Here is a 24,553-nt window from a genome sequence, read left to right as displayed (position 1 = left end):
ATGAACTTTCAAGCAAAGTAGTGACCTTCAAATCTCACTTAGAAATTTTCATTTTGACACAGGATTGGCCAAAACTATTATTCAATATTTTTAGAAAACCACCAAAGTCCCACTTAACAGCAAAATAAAGTATAAATCACAGACCACATTTTCCCCATATTTATTTTAAAATAAATAAGTAGATGAAAAATCATCCAGCACTTTCCACTGATAGGCGAACTTCCTGCTGTCAGTCAGAAGTGAACCCCAATTTCCCTAACCCAGCAGGCGTCTCTCCTCTCATGCTGCTCACATCCAGCAGCGGGCTGAACTCTGCCATGTCCCCATTTGAAAATGGATTTCACATCAGAACTCACACAACTGCATTCCCACAAAGTTCAGCTTGAAACCCTAGCATCCAAAAGGTCTGTTTTACCTCCCAGTTTCTACAAGAATGGTAACTGGGCCACAATGCACGTCCTATGTCTTAAGTTGAAACAAAATAGTGAAACAAACAAACAAGAAAACCCCCCAGAACAATAGAATATAAAACGCCGCATAAGTGAAAAGTAGCAGGACTCACCTAAAGAACGCTTCCTCGGAAAATCTCTCTTTTTCTGTTCTAACCTGAACAAAATACTTTCTTAACATCAGGGAATAATTCGAAAAGAAAACAAGGGCACAACAATAACTTCCCTTAGTGAATGAACGTCTCTGCTTGGACATATTTAGTGTGCGCAGTCGTCTCAGGTGACAACCCAGAATCTGAATCTTGGTCCTTGAAGAACTGTTTGTTTCTGTCACTGGGACCAATTCTGACTATAGGTACCTCTTTAAGCAAATGGAGTGATGATTTTTTTTGGAGGTAATTCTTCATTTTTCAAACATATTCATGATTACTTTCATTTATATATCAAACTTCCAAATCTGGTTTAAACTAATTGACTTACATTATACACACCGTCTCATTGTTTTTCCAAATTGAAGCACCTATTCCCCAGAGGCAGGCATGTCCATAACAGGTATCACATGGGGAGAGAACCACGGTGTTAGAGTGGGGGAGATTACAAAGAAACTCCTCACTTTGTTGGAGAAGGTAACACCATGCTCACCCGTCTAAGTCAGTGTGAAATTCTACAACAGTTATCCCTGGATTTCTTTCTGCTTTTCCTTCTTCTCTATATTCACCCTTTCTCCTTGTTCTCTTAAAACACAAAGTGATGAGTTAAGTAAAAAAAAAAAAAAAAAAGCTGATCTTAATTAAACCAGAAAAACTTGATATTGATATCTGCACTTAGAAAAATGACACTGGACCCCTATCTCACACCATATCCAGAAATCAACTCAAAATGGGTGAAAGACTTACACATATGTTCTAAAATTGTAAAACTATTAGAAGAACACAGACCCAGCATGGTGGCTCATGCCTGTAATCCCAGCACTTTGGGAAGCTGAGGCAGAAGGATCACCTGAGGTCGGGAGTTTGAGACCAGCCTGACTAACAAGGAGAAACCCCGTCTCTACTTAAAATATAAAATTAGCTGGATATGGTGGTGCATGCCTGTAATTCCAGCTACTCAGGAGACTGAGGCAGAAGAACTGCTTGAGCCTGGAAGGCAGACGTTGCAATGAGCTGAGATCACACCATTGCACTCCAGCCTGGGCAACAAGAGTGAAATTCCATCTCAAAAAAATCCAAAAAGCAAAAAACAAGAAGAAGAAAGCAACACAGAGACAAAGCTTCATGATATAGGGCTTGGCAATGATTTTCTGAATATGACCCTCAAAGCACAGGCAACAAAAGTAAAAATAGACGAAGGGATTACATCAAACTGAAAGCTATTTCTCAGCAGAGGGAACAATTAACAGGTGAAGAGGCCACCTGCCAACTGGAAGAATAAATTTGCAAACTGTACATCTGGTTAATATACAAAAGATATAAGAAACTCAAACAACTAAATTGCAGACAAACAGATAAGATAATTTCAAAATGGACAAAAGCCCAAATAGGACTTTCTCAAAAGATGATACAAATGAATAACAGATGTATGAAAAGGTGTTCAACATCCATAATTATCGAGGACTTGTAAATGAAAACCACGAGTTAGGATCTCATACCTGTTTATCAAAAAGGAAAAAGACGGCAAATGTCAGTGAGGGTGTGGGGAAAAGGGAACCCTTGCACAATATGGGAGGGAAGGTAAAATTACTACTGCCATTATAGAAGAATGCATGGAGGTTCCTGAAAAAATTAAAAATATAACTATCACGTAATCCAGCAACGGCACTACTGGGTACATATCCGAAGGAGATGAACTCAGTATGTCAAAGAGATATTTGCATCTCCATGTTTATTGCAGGACTATTCACAACAGCTAAGTTATGGAATCAACCTTAGCATCCATCCTCAGAAGAATGCATAAAGAAAATGTGGTCTATATACTCAGTGGAGCACTACCCAGCCATTAAAACGATGCTCTGTCATTTGCAACAACATGAATAAACCTAGAGTTATGTTCAGTGAAGGTATGTGGCAGAAAATACGGTGCAGAAATATTAATACTTCGTGATCACATCAATATGTCAAATCTAAAAAAGTCAAAGCCATACAAGTGGAGAGTAGAATGGTGGCTCCCAGGGAAAGAGATGTGGGCAAAGGGTACAAACCTCAGTTAGGCAAGAAAATCTCGTCTTTGAGATCTATTGCACAGCGCCGTGACTAGAGTTGATAACAACGTATTGCAGATCTCAAAATTGCTAACGGAGTAGGTTTTAAATGTTCTCATCAGGAAAATATAAGCTGATGGATATATTAATTCGCTTTAATGACTCTACGATATATTCATACAATGTGATATAAAAACATCACATCGTACCCCATACATTTCTAAAACTGTTATTTGTCAATTACAAATAATTTTAAGAAACCCAAAACAATATATGAAGCCCCACCCCCCATTGGTGCACAGGATTTATGCTAAGCACAAAGTATGGCAGAAAGAGAAGGCATTGTCTCTGCCCTGGGCGTAAAATTGTGGAGAAGATAGTCTGGCAGACCCCTGAGGTGCCCGCTCTGTGTCTGTTCCCCCTTGTCAAAGGTAGGCTGTTGTATTAAGTCAAAGATGGGGGAGAATCAGTCTGGATGGGATATCCACCACTGCAGTGACCAGGAGCCCTGGGCTTACAGTGACTTCACAGAGCAGAAGTTCCTTTCTTATTCATATCCTGTGTCCCTCTAAGAGCACAGGGTCCTCTGCTCACCCTCAGAGGCAAGTGTGCAGCTGAGAGAGGTCCCCTCTGAACACAAGCTTCCAGATCATCAGGGCAGAGGAAAGGGTACCTGCTGCTGGTACACCAGCCCCAACAGCTACTGTTGGAATTGACAGGTGCTTCTCAGCCTGCATTTCACTGCTCCAAGTATCATGCGGCCACATCCAGCCTCAAGTGAGTGAAGAAGAGATGCCCACCACATTCCCAGAAGAAGAGGCTAGGAATGTGTCACCACAGGCAGGGTCACCACAGGCAGGAATGTGCCCAGCCCTGGGGACAAGCTCTGCTGGAAGATTCTTAGAAAGGAGTGTTTTTTCAGATATAAGTGAATCCCTTTTCTTCTGCCTTTCTCCCTGTTTGAATGAGTTTGTGTGAGGATGTGATGTTTGGATGTGTGGCAGCTGTCTTGAAGCCATGAGGCAACTCCAACAATCTGAGGATGGCAGAGAAGGAAAATAAAGAGGGTCTGAGAGTACATGACACCAGAGAGTCCCCACACCTGCTTCTGAACTGCACCCCTCAGATGTCTTCTGTGAGGCAAGGGGGCTACTTTTCTGTTCGAGCCTTAATTAGTCGATTAGTCAGATATTTTATTGCTTATAGATGAATGAATCCAAACTGACACAATCACACTTCTGGAAATAACTAACTACAGCATGGACTTGGCAGCATCGCAATAGAGATCTCACATTCAGTGAAGAGCCCAGGAAGGAGAGCGAATTCTACTGGGGCAGTTGCAGACATCTCTTGATGAGTAAAGATGCTGACAGATGGGTAGGCACCTGGAATACAGACACTGTCTGCAGGATCCACCTGCAGGGGACGGCATCCTTTCCTGCCCCCCCCCATCTGGTAGTGGTGCACTGACTCAGCAGCAGGCTCTGCTGAGGTCCTGGGTGCTGGAGACTCGGCTGACCACAGTGTTTGTTGTCAATGCCGCAGGAAAGCAGAAAGGGGATGCCTGCACGTCTATAGTCAGGAAGCTGGAAGGTTTAAAACACAGAGGCCGTGGTCTCTGCATCACAGGCAGGAAGGGCTTCCCTGATGGTGGGAGCACCCAGAAAAGGTGGAGGGGACAGGCAGCGGGGGAGCGGCTTCATCAGGGACGCTGGGTCAACCTGGGCCGTGGCAGGAGTAAGGTGGCCGATCACTTCACTTGTGGACATCCTGGTCCTATCTGCCAATATCTGTCACTGCATCTGGCTATCAGTTTAGACCTCCGCCATCCAGTGGGCTCTGATGGATGACGTCTAGCACAGAATAGAGCACCTGCCTTCGCAGAAGCCTGCAAGTAACTTGAAGGAACCTCAGAATTCCTGGATGAAACCAGCTCTAGAAACATGGAGTGTAAGTAAAATTTGAGAAATCTGAAGCTGGCAACAGCAATTGAAGGAGCTTTTCTCTCCTGTCCTTAATGAGGGTAGCTTTAATTAAACTCCATTAAAATCTGGCAGTTTTGCTCTCTTTAATTTGATCCATTGTGATTCGGACGGCATTAAATCAGTGCTGCACTCAGAAGACACATCAAAAGGCGTCCTTTCAGTTCACCAGTCTGAACACTGAATTCTAGGATGATCTGCAAAGATAAAAGGTGGTGATTTACAGTGTGGAAAAGAAAAGGGGGCAGAGGGTTGAGCTCCTTAAGATCATAACAGGTGAGCAAAGAAGTAAAAGAAAACTTCCCTCCCAGTCTCAGTATGCCTGGAGTATTTGGAAAAATAGGAGGGGGTGTTTATTTATGGGGCACACACTAAAATCATGGGGCTTCCCCAGAAAGTGGCAGAGGGAAGAAACTGCCAGACATCTGGAGCTCAGGATGTCACGGGCTGGTCCCACCCCCTTGTGTGGGACAGACTGGAGCTGCTGCCACATTCCTGGGGAAGTGCCATAATTTTAGTGTGTGCCCCATAAATGAGCACCTGGGGCCTCACTCCGACCATCTTCACATCACCACGCAGAAACCCAGGGTGCTCTCCCTCCCTCCCCTGTCCCCAGGCTGTGGTCTGCATGGGCCTTGGAAAAAGGTCCTGTCCTCATGTGCTCATTCACTGTGAGTTCACTGAAGACCTTACCCAATAAGAGCTAGAAGGCCCACGTGGTAAGCCCTGCTGTGGATTGAATGCTGGCCCCTAAAGATACATCCACAGCCAAAGCCCTGGCACCTGTGGATGTGACCTCACTTGGAAAAAGACTCTTCAAAGTAACCAATTTAAGAATCTCAATGTGAACAAATTATTATGGATTACCTGGATGGCCCTTAATCCAGTATGTGTCCTTGGAAGAAACAGAAAAGACATACACACAAAGAAGGCCACAGGACGAAGAGGTGAAGAAGCATATTGATGTGATCACGAGTCCAGAGACACTGGGAGTCACTGGAACCTTGAAGAGAAGGGCCCTCCCCTGGAGCCTCCCAAGAGGGTGCTGCCCTGCTGACAGCATGATTTCAGATTCCGACCTCCAGAAGCATGACGGAACAGACGCCTGTCGCTGTAGGCCACGCAGCTCCTGGTGATTTGTGGTAGCAGCTTCAGGACAAGGATCCCAGCCCTTCGCTTCTTTGCTCCTGAGGGTCCTGAGCTGAGGTGTCCTCTGGCACCACGGTGTTGCTGCTGGTGTGTGGGAAGCACAGGGACACGGCGACCTCACAGGTGCCCTCAACCGGGCAGTCCAGCCCTCAGGAGCAGACACATCTGGGCCTCTGGCCACGGCAGAGACCAAGCTAGACTCTGAGCATCCACACAACAGCTTTGGGGGCTCTGGAGAAGGCGGGTGGATCTCGAGGATGCTCACAGAACCAGTCCTTCCTCCGACAACCTTTCATAAAATAGCTGCTACATACAGGGTGCCCTGCCTGCCAAAGCTCATCTCAGGAAATTCAGGAGCCCCAACATCAGTGAACAGGCTGTTCCAGTCTCACACTTGAGCCCCTGAGCATCCTGAATGCTGCATCCAAGGCCCAGGCCTATGCCACGCTTATGGGCATCACTCAATAAATATTTGTCCAGTGACAATCTTTTGATCTGTTATGTAACTTTTGCTTAAGGAAAGCTTTGTGTGCCCTGGACAACTTACACATGCAACTGGGACCAAAAACGGAAGCCATTGAGGTTTTAAATTTTCAATACACATAAAGGTAATTTTAAAAAATGAGTCTTCACATTATTTTGAGTGTTTGTAAAGCCCCTGCTACATTTTTCGTGGTGTTTACTGACTGGCTGAGTTTCCACATGGGTTCCCATTGTGGTTAGGTCTTCTCCCCTGGGTCTGCCCTCCGAACCTGCTGAATATGCTCTGGATACCACTGCCCTTAGACATACCTGGAAGATCCCGTGTCTCCAGAATCATCTTACTCCAAAGGTCAAACGCAGGAAGTAGGAGAACTCGAAACAGAAACCATTTCACCTTTTGGCTTTTTTATTTATTGATGATGTGTTGTGAGCAGAGGAAATAAAAATATTAGGTTCCTATCCATCTTGAAAGAAGAATTCCAGAGTATGGGACTCCATGAATTTTCAAATAAGACTCAGAAGGGCATGTGCCAACTGCAAAGAAACTTGGATGAAGGTAATACATATTTCACCTTCTACAGTGTTTTAGCATCAAAGTATATTGCCCATGATATACCTAATTTATTCAGTAATGAAATTTCCAAGCCAATGCTGGGATTGGATGGCCAGTCTTATGCCATGGCTAAGGCCAGGGCCAACTTGGGTCAGGACAAGCAGGAGGGAAAAGATGGTCTCAGGCGTCCTCGCCAACCATCCCTGAAAAGGATGCTCTATCTCCAGCCACAATTTTTCATCCTTTGGATTTTATTTGCCCAAATCCCATTCCATTTCCAACCTCACTAAAGTTTCTGGAAGGAAACACAATGAGATCGTGGCACAAAGTCATTAAACAAGCAAGCGGACACGTAGTAAAGACTACATGCTCTAAAATCAACTCTATTGATGTAATATTGTTTTGCCCCAAAACTGACTCTTTAAGCAGGTGGCCCTGGGTAATCAAGGTAACTAACACTTCCTCTACACCTCTCTGCTGGTCACTCAACAGGTTCTGAGAGACACGAAGTGGAGGACATCTGTTCTGCAAACAAAAGTAGCGTTCTCATTCATTAGTGATATGGTTTGGATTTGCGTTCCCACCCAAATCCTGTGCCAAATTGTAATCTCCAATGTTGGAAGTGGGGCCTGATGGGAGGTGATTAGATCATGGGTGCAAAGTTCTCAAGAATGGTTTCGTGCCATCCCCTTGGTGCTATTCTTGTGGTAATAGTGAGTGAGTTATTGTGAAAGCTGGCTGATTAAGAGTGTGTGGCACCTGCCCCTCACTCTCTCTCACGCCTGCTCTGGTCATGTGACCTGCCTGCTTTCCCTTCACCTTCTACCATGATTGTAAGTTTCCTGAGGGCTTCCCAGGACCCAGGCAGATGCCAACATTATGCTTTCTCTAAAGACTGTGGAACCATGAGCTAGTTAAGCCTCTTTTTGTTTATAAATTACCCAGTCTCAGATATTTATTTATAGCAGTGCAAGAAGAGACTAAATACAATTGTCTTTGATTTGGTGGGCATGGTGGCTCATGCCTTTATTTTCAGCACTTTGGGACGCTGAGATAGGAGGATCCTTTGAGGCCAGGAGTTCAAGATCAACCTGGTCAACAGAGTAAGATCCCATCTCTTTCTATCTATATACAGATAGATAGATAGATAGATAGATAGATAGATAGATAGATCTCTCTCTATATATATAGTATCTATCTATTTAATCTATATCTATATCTATGTATCTATCTGTCTAGGGAGAGAGAGAGAGAAAGAGAGAGAGAGATGGGGTCTTACTATATCGACTCAGTCCATTGTGGGCATGGAGTGCCAGGCCAATGCCCCTCTCTGTTAGGCATAGCCTCCCAGCCTCCACCTGTCCAAACTACACAGCCTCTGCCTTCCTACCAGCCAGTCTCCAGTGGCCCTGAGGGCATGTCAGTGACTCCTCCTTGGCCATGTCTCCTTCATGCTGCCTGTGCACAGTCCCTTGAGTTATGCCTCCCACAGAGGCCCCCACACAGAAGGGCCTGTGGGCCAGGGCATTTAGACGTGCAGCAGATTGTCCAATGCACACACTGGCTCCTGTTGCCTTGGTGTTCAGCTATGACCTCCATGGGGCTGGCCCAGGAGACCAATGGCAGTAGCAAGCATCCCACCATCCTCAGAAAATGCCCTGTACTTGTCCTCTTTTTCCCTGGAAGGGCTTCCCAGAGGTTCCCCCTTGGCCCCTGTGCCCTTCACACATTGCCAGGCTTTCCCAGGGGAGTGAGAGAGACACACAGGACAGACAACTCATTGCAAGTGCTGCGGTGCAGGTTCTACCCCACAGGGCCAGTGGTTCCCACAGCAGGAGCTTCCATCCCGGGGAGGTTCAGCCCCCCAAGACCTCAGGTGAGCTCACCCCTGGGCAGTCACAAAGAAGGCACATGGATACTCTCCCAAACCAGAAGCCTTAATAGCAGACACCCTAGAGAAACTCTTACCCAGTGACACAAAAAGGTATGTGCACGGCCAGCTCCTGCAGCACCACGCACAGTCACTCCTAATTAGAAACCATTTGAATGCCCTTTATGATGCAGGTAATTAGATAAACTACCGCACATTTATGCCCTGCCATCCGAAGCAACAGTTTTTAAAACACAGTAAAGACCTTGGGAGGCCAAGGCAGACGGATCACGAGGTCAAGAGATTGACCATCCTTACCAACACGGTGAAACCCCGTCTCTACTAAAAATATAAAAATTAGCTGAGCGTGATGGCACATGCCTGTAATCCTAGCTACATAGGAGGCTGAGGCAGGAGAATCGCTTGAACTCAGGAGGCAGAGGTTGCAGTGAGCCGAGATCACGTCACTGCACTCCAGCCTGCTGGTGACAGAGTGAGACTCCATCTCAAAAAAAAAGAAAAAGAAAAGAAAACATGGTAAAGATCTATATGTGCTGGCATGAAAAAACAAGCCAAACATTGTTTAGAGAAAGAACTCGAGTTGCAGCCAAACATCTTGTGTTCCCAGGTTTCCTGCAAGAGGGCAACATTTTACCCCAGAAACTCCATGGGGCCTGGGGAAGGAGGTCCTTGTAACTGAAGGTGGGCCAGGGGCCAAAGCCCATGCGGCTGAGAGGGGCAGCGTGACCTTCAGGCGAAAAGAGGGAGGAGCACCATGGGAGGAGATGCCAGAAGCCCTGTGCTGGGCAGCTCAGCTGGAAAAGGACTTCCCTGGAATAGACTGGAGACAGGTCAGAAAAGTGGACAGAATCCACACCAACAATTTGGAATCGTTTATGTCTTGCTTAGAATTTTGGACTTGCTTTCTAGACAATGGAGAACAACTTGATAATTCTTATCTTGAATAATTTGGTCAGTTTCTCATGTACCAAGATCTCCGTTGAAGTGGAATGGAAGGTACATGAGAATGGGACAGACTGAAGGCAGAGAGATCTTTTAGGGAATAATGACAATAACCCAGTCTGTTGATGAGGTCCCTTTAAGTAAAAGAATGCTACCATGTAGGGTGACCATATAATTAATTGTCTAACCCAGGAAACTCTAAAAAATAAAATGTGGTAACCAGAGAGACATAGGGACGAAGGCATACATTGGGACTGTCCCAGGCAAACAGGAATATATGCTCATCCCAGTAACAGGAGATCAAGGAAAGAAGCATCGGGATGCTGTCTGTACAGTCACAAATGGCCTGATATCTCCGGGAAAGCAGGACCACATCCCCTTCCCTGTTCTCCATTTACCATTTATCTCCAGAGCTGCTCCACTGCCGGGAACATGAAGGTGCTCAGTAAATACCCTTTGAATAAATGGTTGTGGAAGGAGACAGAAGTGAAGATGGACAACTTATTCACATCTTGGGATCCCCAGGGTGTGAATAAGATTTTCCGAGGAGGGTGCATGGGCTGAGGAGAGGGGAAAAACAAAATGTATGAGACCATGGAAGTTAGGAAGTAGGCGAAGAAAAAATTATGGGAAAGTTAGATGGAGAAGGAGTGACCAGGGAGACAGAAAAACTCTTTAGAAGCGGTTGTATCAGTGACAGTGGGTGTCAGGGCCAGGCGCCGAAGCTTGACTTAGAGGTCTGCAGCAGAATGGAGTGAGGTCCCTTGGGCTGCAGAATCAAACTGTGCTTCGTGCACTCTATTTCATGGAATGTGTTCTTTCAACCCCCTGAATCCCAATCACCTCGTGCTTATTTAAAATTCAGATGTTGGAACCAATCCCACACCTAATGAATCAGAATATCTCTGAGCAAGGTCCAGGAATTTTAACATGTTTTCTGAGGGATTCTGAAGTTTTACAATCCTAGAATAATATATGGACTTCCCACTTGGATTTTGAAAACCAAGGAATACAAGATGGGTTTAGAAAGGAGAAGACAATTCTGGCTGAGAATTATGGGTTGGAGAAGTGACAGCAATAAATAGCAATAAACAAGAGATCTGGGCAGATGCCAATGCTACATTTCACCACCAACAGGCCTCTCATCTGAAGAAAACACTAGATGACATGAAAATAAACTTTCTAGGAGACAAGGAGAATAGATCCACAGTTGCTAATTCCTTCAGGCTTCAGTAGATGCATTTAAACCATGAAGATGAAGACATATGAGAGGTGGGGAGCTATAGTCTTCATTCTCTTGCGAAGATGAAACTCAGGGTGTTTTAGCAGAGTAATAAAATAAAAGTAACACTGGTGGCAAAATGATGAGTGCACCAGAGGATAAAAGAGCGATAAAAATAATGATTACTCGAGGTCCTGGCAATGACCCAGATAGACAGTTCTAAGGGCTTGGACTGGGGAGGGATGAAGGAGATTTCAAAGATGCTTTTGAGGCAGACTTGGCAGACCACAGTGAACAGACATAGGCAGTGTGTACAAGGGGCAGTGAGACAGGGTCCTGGGTGCAGGAGACAGCGTTCACTGAGGTGGGTGCTGGGAGACGTGGAGGGGAGGGGTGAAGGGTGATATGTCTGGGCGGGAAAGTAGAACACATGGGAATGGAGCATCTGGAAACTTTCACAGATGCACCTTTCTGGTGTCAGGCAGGGTGATGTTCACTTTTATGTGTCAACTTTGCTGGGCCACAGGGTGCCCAGATTAAACATTACTTCTGGGTGTGTCTGGAAGGGCATTTTAGGGAGATCACCATGTGACTCAATGGGGTACATTGTTGCCCCCAACTCCCACCACCCCAAGAAGGCAGATGTCATCCAATCCTCTGAAGGTCTAGAAAGAACAAGCCCAGAGAGATAAACAATCAGTCCTTTTGCTTCCTGCCTGCCTGCTGGAGCTGAGACATAGATCTCCTGCCATTGGACTAGGACTTGCACCATGGAGTCTCCTGGTTCTCAGACCTGTAAGCTCAGCATGGAATTACACCATTGCCTTTTCTGGGTCTCCAATAGATTATGAGACTTCTTATCCTCCATAATCACATGAATCAATTCATCATCATAAGTTTTATACATATAAAAATATGTGTGTGTATATGTGTGTGTGTATGTATGTATGTGTGTATAAACACATACATGATTGGCTCTGTTTATTTAGAGAACCCTAATACAGTTTGTAAGAAGGGTGTTTTTTTTTTTTTTTTTTTTTGATGGGTTAGCTCAATGACAATAAAAGAAAGATGTCATTTAAGGGGCAAAAAAGGATTTTTTGAACATAAATAATAATCAAATTCTTGAAATAAATTTGTGTTACAAACTTGTAGGGCTTCAGCATATTACCTAAGAGTCAGGAGGAGAAGGGGTTTTATCCTTGTGTGATGATGGATATTCCCAGGCATGGACTGATAAACGTACACAAACACAGAGTTCTAAAAAATCATTTCCCTTCTGATGAGACTTAAAACCATCATGGAGGGAAGAATGTTAACGTTAGTGTTTCAATGCGGCTTCTTTTATTTAACTAATTACATAACGTGGTTACATAGTGACATAATTCAGTTAGGGACAAGCTACCCAGAAATTGGCTACAGACCTGAGGAGATTTGTTTGTTTGTTTGTTTGTTTTGTTTTGTTTTTGAGATGGAGTTTCGCTCTTATTGCCCGGGTGTGCAGTGACACGATCTTGGCTCACTGCAACCTCCGTCTCCCAGGTTCAAGCAATTCTCCCACCTCCGCCTCCTGAGTAGCTGGGATTACAGGCATGCACCACCATGCCCGGCTAAGTTTTTGTATTTTTAGTAGAGACGGAGTTTCTCCTTGTTGGTCAGGCTGGTCTCAAACTCTTGACCTCAGGTGGTCTGTCCGCCTCGGCCTCCCAAAGTGCTAGGATTTCAGGGGTGAGGCACTGCCCCCAGCCAGTGAAGTTTTAGACTATGCCATCATTTCGGGAACTGCAGCAGGAGCACCTTCCCATCCTTCCTCTACAGAGATAAAACCAACTGGACTCCTGGAAGCATGGCAGAGTGTATTTCCAAGTGAAGATACCAGGGGCATTGAGAAAAACTTCTTAATTGGTGTTGAGTTTGAGCTGTATGGCAGATGATCATCAATGGGTTATTTTGCATAGATTGTGCACGTGTGCAGTTAGCATGGAAACCGTGGAGAGAGGAGCATTGTTTGTTCCTGTGATTTCAGATCACTCCTCCTGTACATGACTATCATGAGTTTTGTGATATAACACAGAATAACACTCCTTCTTTTCATTAGTATCTGTCTTCCCCCATGAAGACACTATTAACACACACTTTGCGATGCAGCATGAATGTTTTGATGCCAAGGAGAGCCTTGCAAATAAATTACTTTAATCAGTATTAGTAGTAATAGCAGTGATAATTACCTTTACTTGAAACTATTATTTTCCTTGTTAATTTCTGTCACCGCAGATTTCTGTTCGATTTAACATTTTATATATCATAAAGACTCAAACAAATGCTTAACATTTCTGCAGTGAGGGGTGCGGGCCCACGCTTTGCACCTTTGCAGATGGCTGCCGCGTCTGCCCTTGGAACAGAGATGTGCTAACGTGCTGTCTTTCAGACAGTTGGGGGTACTGCATCATCAAATCAGTTAGAGATATTAGAATCAGAACTCTAGCAATCATATACTTCAGTGATTTTTCAAATTCTTATTTAGGCAAAGAAAAATACTTTGTTTTAATGAAACCTTATCTGGAAATTCAATATGTAAAACAAAGAAATTGGAGCTGTTCTGTTTAAAGAACAAGGAGAAATGGTTCCCAGTGTCCTCCCAAGTTAAACTTCTCTCACCACCCCCCACCTTTCTACCCCATGTGATTCCTGAGCTTCCAAGAAACATTGGTGGGGTTGGGATCATGTTTTCCTGCCCCTGAACCAACCACCTTCCTCATCTACCCACGGAAGTGCCTGAGTGCCAGGGGACAGAGGCATCCCTTACGCACACACAGGCAGTGGGGACAAGCAATTCTCAGTTCTGGGCTCACTCTCTGTTCCCACAGTGCCATGAATACCAGCAGCAATGCAGAATCATTTTTGCTGATAGTGTTTCCATCCTGCAGATATGACCTCGATCAGTCTCATAATCATCCTGACACATTAAATCCTGTCCTGCTCCTCCTCAGACACCTTTGATAGCTCCCCCTGCTCCGAAGATCAAGCCCAGGCTTATTCATATGCCACTGAAATCCGCTACAACGAGACCTCGGCGTCCGTGGCTGCATCCTTGATACACTTTGTGCCTCAGCCTCACCCACTGCTCACTGGTCCCTGAGATGTTTCCTGAGACTGTAGAGTACCCTTAACTCACATCTCTACCAAAATCCATGTCACCTTCCAAAGCCTGGTCCAAATGGCAGGTCCCTGTACTCTTTCCTCATTGACAGCGTGAGCCATGTTCTCCTTTGACCCCTGAAGTCGACATTCCCTGTATCATTGAGGTCCAGCCAGGAGACAGAAACTCTGAGAATTATTTGGACAGAGAAAACAAATCTTAACTAGGAATTGTTGTGGGGTAAATTGCACATCCCTAAAATTGACATGTTAGAGTCCTCATCCTCAGTATCTCAGACCTTATTTGAAAATTGAATTGCTGCACATGTGAGTAGTTACAATGAGGTCACACTGGAGTAGAGTGGGCCCCTGATCTCATATGGCTAGTGACCCTATAAGAAGGGACATTTGAGGATAGGCAGCCCACAGGGAAAATGCCTCCATCTGAAGCTGAGGCACAGACTGGGGTGAGGCATCTGCAAGTGAAGGAACACTGGAATGGCACACCCTCAGCAGCTGGCAGACAGCTCGACTTTGAGATCTCTGAGCTCTTCCCTCGTGGCCCTTGGAGGAACCCACCCTGCTGCCACCTTGACCTTGGACTTCCAGCCTCTGGATCTGCCAGGCAATAAGTTTCTGTGGTTTAGCTTCCCTGTTCCTAGCAAAGGAAGACATTCTGACGAATTTTCAACAAGATGGTAGAAAAGACGAAGAGCAGCATGAAGTTATGGCAGAGGCAATGTGGGAAGCAGCTAAGTCCCCTGGGCTAACACCCCCTGGTGGGGGCGCAGGGCAAGGGAGAGCAGGCAGATGGGGGCTAAAACTCAGGCCTCTGAGATGGCCACTTGGCTGGGCTGGTTTGGCGCAGTCTGAGGGAATCTGATAGTCTCGTCTGGTGAGTGCTGGCCACGTGGACCACTGGACCAGCCACTGTCTGATGAAGTCAAGTGGCTGGGCTGATGTGGAGAGTAACAGAAAGAGACCTGGGCAGGAAAGGCAAGGCCGCTGTGGAGAGGTGCGTTTAGCAGAGCCCGGCATTGTGCCGGGGAATGCAGAAGGGGACTGGCAACTTGGAGATGGATGTGTCATGATGGCGTATCCCTCCTAGCACTTATTTTTACCTTATAGAATAATTAGGTGTCTGTATTCCACCTAATTATCAAATTTAGACATGTACCACAGATACTCAGACAACTGTCTAATTGATTCGATTTCGGCTTCTCCCAGAGCACAAGATACTTTCTATTCCTTACAGTGGTTCCCTAAAGCCTTCATGGAATAAATGAATAAAGTGAAAAGGAGGAAGGAAGAAGGAGGGAGGTGGGACAAGAGGAAGGAAGGAAGATAAAAGGGAGGAAAGAAGGAGGAAGGAGGGATGAGAGGAATGAAAAAGGAATGACAGGAGGAAGAAAGGAAGAAAAATAGGAGAAAAGAAAGGAGGGAGGAAGGATGGAAGGAAGGAGGAAGGGCAGGAGGAAGGAAAGAGGGAGGCAGGACAGGAGGAAAAAACGAAGAGAAATGAGAGAAAGGAGGGAGGGAGGAGGGACAGGAGGAAGGAAGGATGAGGGAAACAGCAGTCAGGCACTAGTAACAGCTGTGTGCTGGCGATGGCCCTGTTACAAGATGAGCTGCCCCTAGGAGTGTAGAGAGCAGGGACTGTCCCAGGATCTGGGAGAAGAGGGTGTGAGAAGGGTGACGTCATGAGATCAACAAGTCTGCCAGTCCCTGGCCCTGTGGGCAGGCTGTTGAAGGAGGTGCTGAGGTTCTATTCCTGGATTTACTGCACACTTGCTGAGCAACCTTCGACAAACCACTTAACTCAACCCTAGAGATAATGTCACACAGTCCTCAGTTTGTGAAATGATCACTGATCCTTTGCCACTGCTATCGCGGCCACAGTGGCAATGTATCTGCTGGCAGCCAGGCGCGGCAGCTGGGAAAACACACAAGGGGACTCACAGGCTCTGTTTTTATGGCAGTTTTCTCTTGCCCAATGCACACACAGTTAGCCGCGACCTTGGGACCCAAGCATATTCACAGCATGTGCTAATACAGGTTTCCTCTTTTGCAAAATCTAGGAAATGGGGCTTAACTGGTAGCTTTGAGATGTGCATGGCAGCAATGACTTCAAGAGAGTGCAGTTGACACACTGTTGCACGGAACAGAAGCAGCACGCTGGCCTCCCTGGTTTCTGAAGACATGCTGCCAACTGGCTGACTACACTGGAGTCAGCAAGGAAGAAGGAGAAGCTGCTCGGAGCCCAGATCGATCCATTTTCTCAAATGTGCTTCTTCAAATCTAAGGCTTTTCTTGTCTAGAGAGTATATAAGACAGACAAAACTCGAAGGTATTTTTACGCATGCAGTGCACCAGGGCGGCAACTTTAACCTTTGATAATAACCAATATCGGAAATTGTTAATGTATGTAATAGTATAATTCACCCAAATATTACATATTTTTATTTTATTTAACACTGAAGAGGGGAAACTCTAGAGCTTCTTTTAAGAACTTTTGCCCCAAAGCTAAAGAATATATTGCAGTGAGCAAGGAGCATAGGGCCAGCTAATGAACTCTGGTGCTGCCTTTGCGGGAGAGGCACAGATGATCATGGGTGGCATGACAGGCTGAACCATGCTCCATCCACCCTCAAATTCATATGTTGAAGCCTTCGCCCTCAGCACACCACCATGCCTCTGTGTTTGGAGACAGGGCTTTTCAAGAGGTGATCAAGGGGAAACGAAGCCCTTAGAATGGACTTTAATCCAATTGGAATGGTGTCCCTTTAAAAGGAGAACATTTGGACACACAGAAAGATACCAGGGATGCCCAAGCATGAAGGAGTGGCCATGAGAGGACACAGGAAGAGGCTGCTGGGCCACCTGCAAGCCAGGGAGAGACTTCAGGAGGAACCCACCCTCCCAACAGCTAGCCTTGGACTTTTAACCTCCAGAGCTGGAAGAAGAGGAACATCTGCCATTGAAATCTCTGGGCCGTTGCTCCGGCAGTTCCAGCCATAGCACACAAGTGAGCAGAATGCTGCAGGCCTCTCTCAAACCTGGCTCTGCTGTCAGCAGCATCTGAGAAGGAAACCGCTGACGAGGGGCATGCAGAGGCCTCCTTCCCCCAAAGAGCGATTGGGAAGGAAGCCTCTTCTCCCCTAAACCTCCAGTGAAAGTGTGGATCTCCCCTCGGCGCTTTGGGTGAGTGCTCTGTGGCCCTTATTAAAATGTAGATGTGCTCTTCACAGGAGAATTAGCTAACCTATCCCTGTTAATCAACACACACCCTAGGTCATATTAGAATCTTGGACTAGTCCGCCAGGCCCTCAGCTTGTTCCCAGTAGAATGGATGGCACTCCCCATTGATCTTCACTGGAGGTGACGGGAGCCCCAGAACGGGGAATAGGTGGCACTGAAGGTCAATCCAGGCAGCCTTCCATCAGCATGAGGACATTTAGGGTGGCTCTAAAATGTAGGGGGTTGGGAAGGGCATCTAGAGGAATACAGAGGGCCAAGTAGGGGAGCTTCTGGATCTGGGGATTTTGCCTGGCTTGGCCTTCTCGTGGTGACAGGTTGTACTATGTTCTGTGGACAGGATTCCCCACTGGAAGTGTGTCTGGGAGAAGAAAGCATTCCCCCTTCTTCCTCTCTTCTCTTCCACTCTCATGCTATTTCCATCTTTCACAAGCAAGCAGGTATCCTCACAACACCCACAGCTGGTTTAAGTTTGGGAGATGCAGAGGTCTTTCTTCATGTCCTGCAAAAGAGTAAGAACCCCAAACCAGGGAACAGCTCTGGAGGTGACTTTGGGTGACAGTTATGTAAGAGGCAAAGTCAGAGCAAGAACAGATATGAGACCCATGGTTCAAGGGATATTTTAAGTTTTCCTCCTTAGACTCATTTCACACCCCAGATTTTTCTATAACAGTGGTCTTGGAATATGCTGGCAGACTCTGAGTGTCTTCAGAACTTCCCAGAAACTGTCCTTGAACTTCTAATGTCTGTGAGGTTTTGAGACACTCTGCTGTGCTGTTGAGCTGGTGTTCCTAAAGTCTGATGAATAGATTTTAACTTATAGGTCTGGGACATCTGCTATTGCACATACTCAGTAAAATCATGAAATGTGCTATGCTTTCACTTGGGGGGCATTTTGTGGGCATATATTTGTCAATGGATTTTTAAAAAGATTTGTAGTAGGGGGACTTTTATCTTTAACAGCATAAGGGGTTGAGGGCTGGTATGAAGTCACTGGAGATAGAATGCTGTTTGGTCTAAATTTTAAATATTTTTGGAAACATCAAACACAAACACACCATTTAGTATTTTCCCCTTTTCCATCACACACATATAAATTCCTTTGAGGGTTTTACCCTGAAATCTTCTCCGGATTTTCTCAGATCTAGAAAATGTATTATCCTTTCTAAGCTGGTATTTCAGTTCCTCTCTGGTCATTACTGTCTGTTGTTATTGGGAAGAATATGTGAAGTAAATTCATAAATAAGCTGTAAGTATGCATCCATGTAGATCTGGTTCCTTGGATGAGAGCTGCTACCATAACCATAATTGAATGTAATTAAGTGGATAGTATATTTTAACCACTATTGGTTGCTAGAACATCAATTTCAAAATGCACAGCTATGAAAAAAGCCAAGTATTCTAAAAAGAAATAAAAACACGATCATCTTTATGAGCTTGTTGCATTTTCTAAACTTCTTCCTAATTGATTAAATACTATCAGTAATATTTGACATTTATGTGACAATAGTTCACAAGCTTACAATTAAAGGAAATTATTTGATTACGGAAATATTAATGAAAATGACAGCGGAATTCAGTCAAGTTGATTTGAGTTGTTCTTATTGCCTCTCTTCTTTTCAGTAAGCGGACAAAATGCTCTCTACCTTCTCCCTAGCCCCATAGGTAAATTTCCCTGCTGGTATTTGATCATGCAGCAGGGATAGAACATTCTTAATGTTGCATTAGATACACCAGCTGTTGGCATTGTGTGGAGATGAATTACCTTTGGAACCTCTCGAAGGATGGCATGGCTGGAGTTACTTGCTCTTGCTTTTGGAAACCAAGAGGACATGAGGTTGCGCCACAGATTAAGAATTAAAAGTTTCGGTCAAAGTCTGGGATATGGTACCTTCCATTGCTGTAAGTCACCAAAACAAAACAAAACAAAACAACAGAAACCTCCCCGACAGACATTTTTTTTTTTTTTTTTTTTTTGAGGAGTTTCACTCTTTGGCCCAGGCTGGAGTGGTGCAGTGGCGCAATCTCGGCTCTCCACAACCTGCACCTCCCGGATTCAAGCAGTTCTCCTGCCTCAGCCTCCAGAGTAGCTGGGACTACAGGTGTGTGCCACCACACCCAGCTATGACAGACGTTTTGTTGGTAGTGTGGATGCCTCAGGGACCAAGAGCTGGGATGGGAGAGACACAGGGAGTGCTTGGGACTATGTGGCTTGACTGGAGTCTTCCTGAAGGCTAAGTTATTTTGTTATAAGCACTTCCATAAAATAAGTTCACTAGTAGAGAACTGTCCTGACTTGCAGTAGAAGCGAAAAAATTGCACTGAAAGCAACACGAAATGAGTTTTAAGATAAACTTTACTCACATATGCTGACAGGGGCATGCCCTCTGGCCTCTACCCACCATCTTAGTACAGGAGAGCACCTCTGTGTGGCCAGAGTCGTGCCCGCTGCCCTCTGGTCTCTACCCGCCATCTTAGTTTTTGCTGGAGTGTACAGCAAGAGTCACATACTCAAAGAGTTAAAATGGAACCCTTCCACATGGCTGCTTTTAAACTGTAACGTCCTCATAACAGAAGTTCTTATCAGAGGTCTGCATGGTACTTGGCAAACAAGACGTTCTACCTTTTAAACAAATAATTCATTAGGTAATTAAATTCAAGTGAGTACTCTAATTAAATATACACCGCTGTTGAATCATAATTTCTATGTGGCCTAGTTAAAGATGAACAATCTCTTGTTCCTGACAAAAAAAGAAAGCTTTAAAAGAATTCCCCATGGCTGGAAGAATAGATATACACGCACTCCACAGAGGTCATTTCAAGAAGGCGCAGATGCAAACAACACGGAAGGGGGATGCCTCATGTCTAGAGATTCTAGAGCAGGTTCAGCGTCAGGCTGCGGGTTAGGGTTATTGGGACGCGACGGGAAGCCACCGCGATCCCAGCGCGCTGGGGCACTGCAGGTGCACAGAGTCAGGGACCCCGGGGTGGCAGCCAGCGCAGTCTCAGCTGCATCCGACAGGCCCCGAGCGGGAGACGATCCGGAGGCCAGGGCCGGCCCAGAGACCAGAGGACTTGGGCAGAATGAAAAGTCACTTTGTTCCCCAAGCCGCGCTCGGCCCGGCCCCCTCTAGTGCCATTAGGAGCCGCAGCCACGACGGCGCTCACGGGGCGCAGAAGTCCCCGCTGCTTTGATCCGCGCCTCTCCGCTGCCGAGAGCTGACAGTCGGCCCCGCTTTCATTTGTCAGACACGCGTTTGCCGGTGTACCCGAGCAGGCAGCTACACCTGTACTGTGAGAATTTACATCGCCTTGCTTCGGGATGGCATTGATTTGGGACGGGTGAAATACAAACACAAACTAATTAAAAACTGCATAATGGAGCCCTACAGGAACACGGCAGAAAAACAAATAAATACAAGTGCAGCTGGCACTGCGATGGCGCCTCTGCCCCCGAGCAACCGTCTGGTGACATCAAATCATGAGCCCTGAGAACGCTCACGCCGCTGCTGTTCTGCACATCGCAGGCATAATGGAAATGATCTGGTTAATTAAGGGGAGTTTATAAAATATTTACGTGTGTGCACACGCATGTAATTCACTTCCTTCCACACTGGGGACGGCGTCCTAGGGGCACTCCAGGCCGGGCCACTGCGGTCCCTCCGTCTGCCTCGAGTCTGTGGGGAATTCAGGCCCAGCTCCGCAGGCTCCAGGACCGGGGTCGCACTGGGTCCGCCCGCAGCGGCCCCTACGCTGTTTAGGCGCTGGATCCGCAATGCTGCCCTGCCGGGCACTGTCCCCAGCGTGTGACCCTCCTGAGCCCTTCGCTTCTGGGCGTTTCCTTTCGGCGTTTCCCTGGAGTGGCTGGCGGCTACTCCTCCGGCCCGCCCCACTCAGCTCCACTTGCCACGGGGTCCCCGCAGCCCTGCGTCCTTAGGGCGCTCACTGCAAAGAACCCTTGGCCCAGTGTCCCCAGGGGCAGGCTGGACACGAGGGTCGGAGCCTCGGGAGCCGTCGAGTCACAGCAGCTGAACCCACCGCGGTCTCAGCCGCTGGGGACTCTGGGGACTGTCTGATCGTCGCCTCCCTGTCGCCGAGCTGGGTGGCCTCCCAGCTGCTGCAGAGGGATGGTGCAGAGTCCTAGTGCGTTTTTAAGCAGACTCGTAAGTCGGCGCGCGCGTCGGGGTGCAGGGCCAGGCTGGGGTCTGCGCTGCACTGCCAGGTCAGGCCGCCTCCTCGCCACCAAGCCCGGCCCAGCGCAGCGCCGGGCCATCTGTGGAGATGAGAGTGGCCACTGTGAAGGCCGGAGACCAGGCCCGCGCCGCCCGCTGCATTCCGGAGCGGGTCTGCGTCGCCCGGTTCTCCGCGCCAAAGGCTGGTCCCGCAGACGGCTTCCGGGAGTGATGCGTCCAGACGAGCTGCCTCCTCTTCCTAAGCGATCCCTGGATGGCAGAGCTTCAGCACAGCGAACTGTTTCCCGAGAAATACGATCGTAAATCAGGAAGCTGTTGGGTGCGTTCCATCTTGTCCTGATGTAAATACGCCCCAGGAGGGTGGGGCGGGGCAGGTGGAACCCTCACTGAGGTTGGGAGAGAGAAAAGGGAACCGACCTTCTCCGGGAGTAACAAATCCCTCCCATTTAGAAAAGTGACTCAGGAGAATAATGACAATGGCAGCACCTTGCATGTAAACTTCCCATCAAGACTTACCACCGGCTCAAAAATCAGCTTGGCTTAAATTGCAGTTTTTCACCAAGGCCCACCCCTCCCCCACCTCCTCGGGGCCTTTTCTCTCCTCCCCACCCCACCCCCATCCCCCAGCCTGCTCCCCTCACGCTCCCTGAGACCCACCCCACGCGCTCTCCACACACCGCTGCACCCAGAGGCCTGGCCTAGCCCTGGGCCCGCTGAAGGTCCTGGCTTCCCAGCCAGGGAGTCCCATTCACTCCCATTGCCGAGCTTCACGGCGTCTCACCAGCCTCCTGGGCCACGTGCCAATGGTCCTAGGAGAACTGGCGCCCAAGTGCTTCCAGACTGCATCGGGGTGCAAAGCTGGAGCTCCGATTCCACCGCGCAGCGACCCCTAAACCTGGCTTTGTCCGGCTCCTCCGGCTTTGTCTCTGGCACAGTGACCATGGGGCAGCCACCTGGTGTGGCCACCAGCTCGGGCCAGGAGCAGCCTATGGAGCAGTGGCAGGGCCTGCCTCATCACCCCCTTTTGAGGCAGGGAAACTGGCTGAGGGGCCAGCAAAGTAGCTGTCTCCTGGCTCAGAGATCCAGTGCCTCACAGCTGAGGTGTTGTGGTTCCTACCGCCAAGCAGATGGAGTCACACAGCCTTCCACTCCAGTGTCCCCTAGGCCACCAGACAGATGATCCTAGATGCCAGTGAAGCTGAGTCCAGGCGGAGGCAGGAGTGGTCTCTTTGAGGCAAAGTTTAGATTTACTCATGATATTTTTAAAACGATGTTCAAATCAGGGCCATGGGTTCCAGAAGCTGAGACCTGTCTGCTGGAGCATCTGAGGCCCCACTGGAACCTGTGCTGCTGAAAAAGAGTGGCAGAGAGGGTGGGAGGAAACTCTCCCAGGAGAAGCTGGGCCGGGAGCTTCTAGCTCCTTCTCCGCCCCTCCCCCTCTCTGATGGGATGCTTTGGTGGCAGTTTTCTCTCTCTCTTTCTCTCTCTCAGTCTACCCTGCTTCCTTGTATCCTAGGTGAAAGTGTTTGGGCAAAGGCCCAAGGAGAAAGAAGAGAAGAGTTGAGTTGGAGCTGGCAGACTCTGCTGGGACTTCCTAGAATTGGTTTTAGGCCCAGGAGCCTGGAGTGCAGCCCCAGGCCCTGGCCCTGGGCAGAGAATGGACCACAATCACCCCGCTGCACCCCTGCAGGGTTCCCTGGGGAGCAAGTCGCCCAGGTTTGCTAGGGCCACTTCCTCAGGATCTGTGCAGTCCTCAGGCAGGGTTCACAGGGGGCCTCCAGGTGGGGCTCAGCCAGGTCCCCCCCACCCAGCTCCCTGTGTCTTTACGAGCTTGCAATCATTTTGTGCTGTGACGACAATGTGGGTGATGCAGCCAGGACACAGATGAGTGGGCTGATGAAGAGTCAGGATGAAGCCTTCACTTCCCTATTCCCGCCTCCCTACAAAGTTCTGGCAGCTGCAGAGAGACCTGAGCCTTCCCGGTGGGGTGGGCAGCGGTGCAGCGGGCTGGAAGGAGATAGCCAAGCTGTAGCTGAATCCCGAGGCTGAGAAGCGTCCCTGGACTCACATCCACCTCATTCTCCAGGTCACACAAGAGGGCGTATCTCCCCTGTCACCCTGAAATGTGACACTGTAGTTTGCGGCACCGGACAGGGGTGGGTGGGGCTGGCCCGTGTCTCACACAGTGACTCACAGGCAATGGATGGGTTTGTTTTGGGCAGAGAGGAGAGGAGGTTGGAAATCGGAAATCTATCTTAGGGATAAAAGGTGCCGGGTGGTGGGCTGGGGAACAGGAAAAAGCTGCAGTTAGGGGCTTCTCGGAGTTGTGTCGCCAAGAACCCACTCGGCACCAACCCTCCGCGCCCCGAATCCTCCCCCCGCCTCAGTGTCTGTAAAAGCAGGAAAGGAAGCATGGAGGTTGTAGGCGTGTTCTGGAGTGTGCAGGAGCGAACTAAGCGGGGAAGCAGCATGAATAGGAAGAAAATCTGACTCACAGCAGGGGCATCAAGCCGGATTCAGAGCTGGTTATTGGTAATTACTACTATTATGGGCATTATTGTTGTTAATTATAGGCGAGGTCTCAGTGTCTGTCCTCAGGCCCGGAAAACCCGAGCCCTCCTGATGCTGCTGAAGTCCCTGGGCCTCGCGGCTCCGTGCACAGAGGGAAGCGAGGCAGGGGTCAAGGGACCGCTGGCCGGTGTCCAGGATTCGGGTGGCTCAGGCCACCAGCAGAACAGCATGCCGGCTGTGGCCCGAAGGCCGCCTTCATCCCTTATTCCCACCCGGGCCTCCAGCGGGGACGACGCCAGAGTCCGATGCTGAAATTCCCGCGGGGTTCCGTGTGCTGGAGAGCGGCAGGGGAGTGAACTCCCGCCCCGGCTCCGCGTCCCAGGTGGTTCTTAAAGTGGCCCCCGGAGCCGGAACTGGCACCCGGTTCCCCAGGCACCGTCCGGACCTGGTCAGCCACACGGAGCAGAAGTGGCCAGCCAGGGCGGTCCCAGGCTCAGGGAGGCGAGGAGGCCGCTGCCCTTGGCATCTTCTCCCGGGAGCTGGCGGCCAGGCCCGCAGCTGCACCGAACCCCTCTCAAGGGCGCCGGG

The sequence above is a fragment of the Sapajus apella genome, unplaced genomic scaffold, assembly GCF_009761245.1.
Source record: "Sapajus apella isolate SASKATOON/1434 unplaced genomic scaffold, GSC_monkey_1.0 scaffold11, whole genome shotgun sequence".
In the NCBI taxonomy this organism is placed as follows: Eukaryota; Metazoa; Chordata; class Mammalia; order Primates; family Cebidae; genus Sapajus; species Sapajus apella.
Note: the sequence above shows the minus strand (reverse complement) of the source record.